Source organism: Mchenga conophoros, linkage group LG23 (assembly GCF_057382185.1).
Source record: "Mchenga conophoros isolate Kocher_MC1m ecotype Shallow Benthic linkage group LG23, M_conophoros_male_GT1.1, whole genome shotgun sequence".
Classification (NCBI taxonomy): Eukaryota; Metazoa; Chordata; class Actinopteri; order Cichliformes; family Cichlidae; genus Mchenga; species Mchenga conophoros.
Window position 1 is genome coordinate 46,015,630 of NC_140547.1, and position 7,818 is coordinate 46,023,447.

General features: G+C 36.8%; 1 long non-coding RNA gene across 1 annotated transcript; it reads right to left on the reverse strand.

The window, feature by feature from the left end:
- Nucleotides 1-3,222: 3,222 nt before the first annotated feature.
- LOC146548140 (uncharacterized) lies at nucleotides 3,223-6,691 on the reverse strand. Its single transcript, XR_014890905.1, has 3 exons — nucleotides 6,472-6,691; nucleotides 5,214-5,349; nucleotides 3,223-3,930 (listed from the first exon to the last, which is right to left on the reverse strand). It is a non-coding gene; the product is annotated as an uncharacterized LOC146548140 (long non-coding RNA).
- Between the last annotated feature and the right edge of the window lie 1,127 nt (nucleotides 6,692-7,818).

Genomic DNA, 7,818 nt, shown 5'->3' on the forward strand with positions numbered 1-7,818 from the left:
CAAATAAACTAACATTTGCACAGGTGTTGAAATGCTGGACTCTTCCTCTCCTAAATCTGTGGCAGAGAAAAAATGCTGCAGGAGTGTTTTTTTTACATGATATGTAAGAAAAATAAGAAAAAGAAAGAAACCCTGTGATTTTAATGTGAATGCATTACTGACATCTTATCCAAACACACATTGTGCACACCACTTTATCCCCTATTACAACTGCAGCTTTTATTAGTGCATGTTCACGGGACTTCTGATTCTATAGGGTCTTGACAAAAGTCTCTGCAATCAATTGATTACAATCAAGTGATTCAATTGAAACATGGAAATCAGCATTTCACCATTTTATACTATACATACATGTTTTGCTTTCAAGACTGGACAGGAGTGGCATGTGGGCGGCATTGTAGAGTGTGTTGACAGGAGGAAAACTTACACGCTCAGTAAATCACCCCCGTCACTACCTAAACCTCAAAGTCTGTAAACAGGAAGTGCATCTGCATGAAAGCTTCTGTTTTATATGCAGACAGATGACCTTTTGATGTAAAACCTTTCTCTGTATCTAGAGAAACACTTTAACTATATATTCAACTATATAGTTTAACATTTGGTCCGTAACTATCATTTAAAAACAATAAAAAGGTTTAAAAGAATATACATAGGCGGCTATAAAGACTGCAGGTCAAACATCGTGCAGATACAGAAGGACCTCCTGGGGTCCAAAATGTCGCACTATTACAGAGCAATGCTTACAATAGTCTTGCATGGTTAGCCAGTTAGACAGATGCAAATGTTAAAGAGCTAAAACAGACATGTAAATAAAATACAACATCATCTTAGCAGCTTTTTGGTATTAATGTCTCTTAAAGCTCTCCATGACCTAGCTGCATCTTAACTCTCTGAGCTGCCACAGTCTTATAAACCCACCCGCTGTCTCAGGTCAGCTGATCAGCTGTTCCTGAATGTTCCCAGGACTGAGCGTAAACTTAGAGGACATCGTGCTTTTGCTGCAGCATCTCTGAAACTGTGACACGATCTGCCTTTAGAGATTAGACAGGCTTCTTCTCTGCCTGTTCTTAAATCACTCCTGAAAACTCATCTCTTCACCCTGACCTTTGACACCTTGTAAGATGTTGGTTTTTAGTTTGAGTTTTTTAGTTTATTTTTGCTGTTTTATCTTGTTTTGAAATATAGGGCTGTTTACATTTTTTATGTATTATGTGTTTTATTTTTTTACTGTTATGTTTTATTCTATTGTTCTTAACTCATTTACTGTACAGCACTTTGGTTTTGTCCTGGGTTTTTTAAAGTGCTTTCTCAATAAAGATGGATTGGATTGGACTGGAAGATAAACACTTTAGTTTGCAGTACTGTGGTGAGTTCACAGTAAAGCACTGTGTTGGACTGGCGCACAGTGATTGTGGCGTTCATGGTCAGTGTTAGGTTACCTCAAGTACAGTGGATTCATTTGCATTTAAGCTGATGATGCTTCGATTAAGTCATCAAATTTCACCTTTATATCAGCTCTATAAGCCAATTCTCAGGATACTGTTAGTGTAGGAAATGGAAAGACAACCAAGATATCTGTGAAACGTCTGCTTACATCTTGAATTCAGCTCCGGCGTATGTGGTAAGTTGTTAATGAGTGACTTTAATTTATTATTTGTTCACATGTGGCTATACACTCTACTGAGAATAAGCATACTGTCATGATATGAGTGGATCTTCAAAATAGACATCAAAATAGGTCATGGAGAAAATAAGTAGAAAAAGTAAAGATCTTATTAGGAATAATACTGTTTGGATAATTATAACCATCATAAGCAACCGAATCATCTCAACATGTATTTGCTCAAAAATGTATTTATTACCACAAACACGTATTTAATTATCAACAAAAGGAAAATCAACAGTTTCTAGAACTCCAACAGGGGCAGGACTTGGAGGTACTGGGATTTCAGGAGGCAGCAGAATGGTACACTGGTCAGTGTCATTATTATTGACCTGTGATGGTGGATGGCCTTGGAGGGAGCTGAGAGGTAACTCAGACCTCTTGTCTTCAGGACACGTAAAGCAAACATACTCCTTCTCAGCAGCTGGAGACTTAGAGACATCCCAACTCATCAGTCTCATGCGTTTGGGCATCAAATGTTCCTCTTCATCATTAACAGAAAAAGCAGTAGAATACCTGCGCTTTCTGCAGAGACCTAACTCTGCAGTGCACTGTAAAAAAATATTCCGTAGAAAAACAGAAAATGTCCTGGTAATTTTCTGCCAGTACATTTTCTGTTTTTTTACGGAGGTTTGACGGACCTTTCTGTAAATGATAAAACGGAAAATTCTGTAGATTTACAGTATACTCTCTGTACTATTTACGGACATTTCCTTCAGCTATAAAACAGAAAATTCCGTTTATTCACAGTATATTTTCTGTATCATTAACTGATATTTTCCGTTAATAGAAAAATTGAAATTTCTGTTTATATTACTATTTCCAAGCACTTCTTTTCGCTGTAACTCATTAAATATAGTTCTTTATATCCTTAAACGTACATTTCTATGCAATTACAACCTAGTACACCATGTACTCAAAAATTCATAAATTAAAACTTAAATTAATTTGTGCTTCGTACACAACAACATTGGTACAATTAATGTTAAATATTCTTTTATTCTCCTTAACTCAAACACTATACTAAAATATAATGACAGCATCCATCTTGTCATAAAACTACTAAACAGCTGCTACATGAACAAAATAACTCACAAGCTTTCAAATTTGAGCATTTTTATTACCTTGAAATCAGGTTGCCCTCATGTAAATGTGTTTATTTACATTCATTCAAGTGGCTACCAAGTGTTTTCTTCAAACAGGACACCTGACAAACAAAAAATGTCATATTTAACGACATGTTCACATTTAATAATATCCAGAGTACCTTTGAGTTAGAATCACTGCCTTGTGGTAGTTTTGCCTCAGCCAAATGGTTAAGGTGTGGTTTACATCCATCTCTGTCCACTTATGATACAGTATACACATGTAGTCAGTTATAGCCAAACACCTTTGATTACTGAATTGCATTCACTTCATTAATGAAGTGAATGTAATTCACATTTGTGTGAACATTTGTCTGAGATTAACTCTTTGGGCTCTTTACGTTACAATATAACATACTTGAGTCAAAATTTGTTGACTGTTTAAGTGGTGCCACATGAATACAACTGAACAAATCTAAAGAAGATGTTCCTGAACTTTGGGTTTATTCGAACAGGACTGATGGATAACCACAGGACTTTTCCCCATATGATAACTACAACACATAATAAATTAAGACAGATTACTGTCCCAAACTTAAAGATAAAAGTGTATTTACGGGACTTGTTTTGTCAGTGAGGAGCAAAGTATAATTAGAAGTGCTTGTTCTGATGAAAAGTTAAACTGTAAACAGCAGCATAGTGAATAAGGATCTGTGTCCACGAATCCTCAGCAGTGACAACACTTAAACATCATAGTTCAAAATCCTTAATGCACACCTTTTTCTCCACGGTGTTCAAATTCTCTAAGCTGGTTAAGTAGAGGAAAAAGTCTGACATATTTCATGACCATTAAATGTTAGACAAGGCTCTGAAAACGAGGTTACAGTTACAAACAAAAACCTCTGCTTGTGCGCACAGACCCTAAATCACAACAAATAAGACAATAGTAAGACAAATTACTACAAAGTCTTGTTACCGCTCTTCATATAACAGTGTGACAAAGTCCTGAATGCAGCCTGCATGTTAGTACATCAAGGTCCATCTGAGCTTTAAGTAAAATACACACAGCTTTTCCTTGGATTTTAAGAGTTGCTCAGTTCATACAGGAACTGCAGCAGTCGGAGTTAACGTGTCGCTGTGTTGCTCCTCCGTGTCAGCCATTGAGACTAGTCGCAATTTATTCTGAGGAAAAAAAGAGAAACAACAAGACATTTTTAAAAAGTTTGTATTTTTATAATTTTTTTTTACTTAGAGCATAAACAACATAAACAAAAAAAGGATTAGGGCTGTGCGATATGACGATATATATCAGATTACGATATAAAAATGTCTATCGTTTCATATTATACACTATTCTTTGTTTTGTGGTGTTGCAAAATAAACTGTTTACGGCAATATTTTTTTCATGGTTTTGATGGTCACTGTAGTTGCTATATTATTTCTTAAAGTTCTCTCCTTCTCTTATACTTAAAATAACCACACTATGGACGGACAAGTGACTGTTTTTACGCGTACTTTCGTTACCAACAATGAGGATAAAACCATCGTGTGGCTCCGCCGTCCGCTTGTTTATTTTCCACGTAAACCTTTCACAATAAAGCTTAAGTTTCTGTTGAGACTTTTCAAACTAAACTGAAATGATATACATTATTCTCAAACATAAAATTTCAGAATATGCATCAAACAAATGACCTCAAATAAAAACATCAAGTAACTATAAATGGCGCTTACAGTCACCACGCAGATGAAGGCACAGAGAATACCAGCATGGCCAGCAAGGATGAGGCAGAACCAGAAGGACCAGTCAAAAGAAATCGAGGACCTTATTGTTAAATGAGGGGCTACCTCTGTAGCATGGACATGGTTTGGTTATGAAAAGTCTGACACGCCCCAGAAAACTGTACTATGCAAATTATGCCACAAACTGGTCCCCACCACCACTCGAACACGACAAACCTCTTTAACCACCTACACAAGAATCACATGAAAGAGTTTCGAGAGAGTTTACGAATGAAAAGCAAAAAAGAGTCGTCAGGTGCTCAAAATAATCCTTAGACTCAAACGTTAGAACAGGCTTTTCCTCGCAGCACGCCGTGTAATAAATACTCAGAAAGAAAATGGCGGCCATTTAAACTCATGTCTAAAAATGTATAGTTTCATGCATCGGTCAAAACACTCGACTCCAGGTACACGACGCCCAACTGAAAACATTTCACATAAGTCGAGTTGCCCGAGAATCACAGAATTTACAGAAAATGCACTATTTTGTGATATATATCGTTATCAGGAGAGATACGTCTTATATTGGGATATGAGATTTTGGTCATATCACGCAGCCCTACAAAGGATTATAATTCACGTAGAGTTGCATACACATAACACCATTCTGTTGCAACAAAAGCAGTTTATAATTAAAGTAACATACATACCTTGAAAAACTAAATCAACCACAACATTAAACTCACCTTGTGTTTGTAGAGAAGGTGATCAGGGTTTTTCTTCATTTCCTGAGACCAGCTGCTCTGGATCATCACCAGCTTGTATCTTCATCTTTTTTTTCCACTCGGGGAAGTCTTTCCTTTTCTTGGCCATTGCTCTGCACTGGAAAACCAAAGTGTGTGATCAAAGGTGAAATAAGGGATATTTTTCCACTGCAGGACTTAAAGTGCTTCTAGTGATAGCTGTTGATCCATTTCTCAAATAATCTGTAAGGATCTGGATTTTTAAGAAAGATACAAATATCTCTGCTTATATTTGGCTAAAAGCTTGATATAGACAAGGCATATAGAGCCCCTGCGCACCAGCACTGCGCTTACATTATAGTTCAATCAAGAAATAGTTATTATTGATTTATTATTGAATTTTTTTAGTAATAATTTTTAGTATTTAATCACATTAGCACAGTGGGGTGACAAAAATATTCCACATACAAGAAATGCTGCTCAGCATTTCATAAATTACATTTTCAACAAATGTTGGAGTAAAAACACAGTTACAGGGAAAATGTGTCTGTCTGTAAATATTAACTAAACATTTCTATGTGCTACAAAATAGACATACTGTAATTGTAAATGTGCTGAGGTGAAACTATACTTTCAATAATTTTACCACTACAGTCTGTTAACCACCGAAATAATCTATGCTGGTCAGCTAGCTAAAAGTCTTTACTTTAGCAGCCCAAATCAGAGGCTAACATTAGCATTTGCTAGCGTCAGCCAGGAAGGTCTGAGGCTTAAACTAGGGTTAGTGTAACTTTGCCTGAAACCCTTTAAAGTGTACAGTAGAGCCAACTGTAAAACACAGGTATTGATACAGTACTTATTAGAGTCCTAGAATAATTTCTAGAACCATGAAGTTCTCACTTTCCCAGTTATCCACATCGCTGACTTTCGCTAATTAGCTAGTTAGCAGTCACAGCTGTGTAATACCCAGAGAGACACAGACAGCTAACTTTAATATTTATGAAAACTGGTTCAGCCACTGAAGGGCAAAACTGGTGGTATCACAGTAAAAATTATTTTAACATTAACTAAAATAAAGCTTAAGTCATGTTAAACCTAAATAACAATTATTTTAAAAAATGAGTCAGCAAAATATTCCTGACTTGTCTGGAGACAGCCGAAACCAGTTAACAAATAAATTAACAATTCTTTCTAAATAAAAACACGGAGTCTTTTGAAAAACATTATTTTAATAAAACGAAACATAAGTTTTAATACTTACCACAGAAATTTGAAGGCAGTTTCTCCAACTTCAGAATCCAAAATCCAGATGAAGCCTGAAAGAAGCCTAATGGCTGCTCTTGCGCTTACTTTTCCCTCCTTTTCAGGTTCTTTTTCCCACAATGCATTGCAGTAGTTGAGAAATACAGAAAAATACCTGTAAATGACTAATACGGAAAATTCCTTCACGTTTATACAGTAGATTGTACTGTATTTTTACGGATTTTTTTTACAGTGTGGGTGGAGGTCTCGGAGGCAGAGGAACATCGCTAGGACACATGAAAAATGTCACTTCACCATCCAGGGATGAACGATCGTTTTTCAAATCTGGATTAATGATCTTGTCTGTGTCCTTTGCATGAAAGCTGGCATCAGCAGGTGGAGGATTTGAAGAAACTGGTACATCAGAACTCATCAGTCTCATGCGTTTGGGCATCAAATGTTCCTCTTCATCATTAACAGAAAAAGCAGTAGAATACCTGCGCTTTCTGCAGAGACCTACCTCTGCAGTGGGTGGAGGTCTCGGAGGCAGAGGAACATCGCTAGGACACATGAAAAATGTCACGTCATCATCCAGGGATGAACGATCATTTTTCAAATCTGGATGCATGATCTTGTCTGTGTCCTTCGACTGAAAGCTGGCATCAGCAGGTGGTGGACTTAGGAGCTCACATGCAGGTGCACTGATAGGTCGGAACATGAAAGCGGGAACTTCATTGTCCAGAGCACAACGGTCTGCACTGGATGAGCGTGGGAGCTTCTCCTTTGCCTGTGGAGGAGGCAGACTTTGACTTTGTGTTGCAGAGGAACATTTAAGTCATCTGACGTTTTGCTCTGTTACATATTATTATTGTTGTTGTTGTTGGATTTTTCTTTAAAAATTCACACGATTTAATGTTTAGAAACAGACACAGTGAAGGGTAACTTACCACAGCTCGAGCCATTTTAGGCGTCTGTCAAGGCAAAGACGCAGGATTTGGTTTCTCTGTGTAAGATTACAGGACAGTTGTCAGTTTCATTTTCAAGTCAGTTGGATAAATTCATATCAAACTTCTCAAACTGTATCATTAAAGCATTGTTTAGGTGGACAAATATGAAAGATATGAAGATAAAACAGTAACAGCTGGCAATCAAGGGAAAACAACCTTACGAAAAAGGTCTTAATCATTATTGTTTTAAAGTAAATCTTTCAGTCCTTACTTCAGTGATTGTTTGAAGTCTCTGTGCTTGTTGTCAGTCGCAGATTTGTGTAAAATATTTGCAGTTTGTGAATAAAGTTTGCAGGAGTTCCAAAGTTTGTCTGTTCAATACCAAAGTAATGAGGAGACTGAGTGCAGGTTTGGAATCC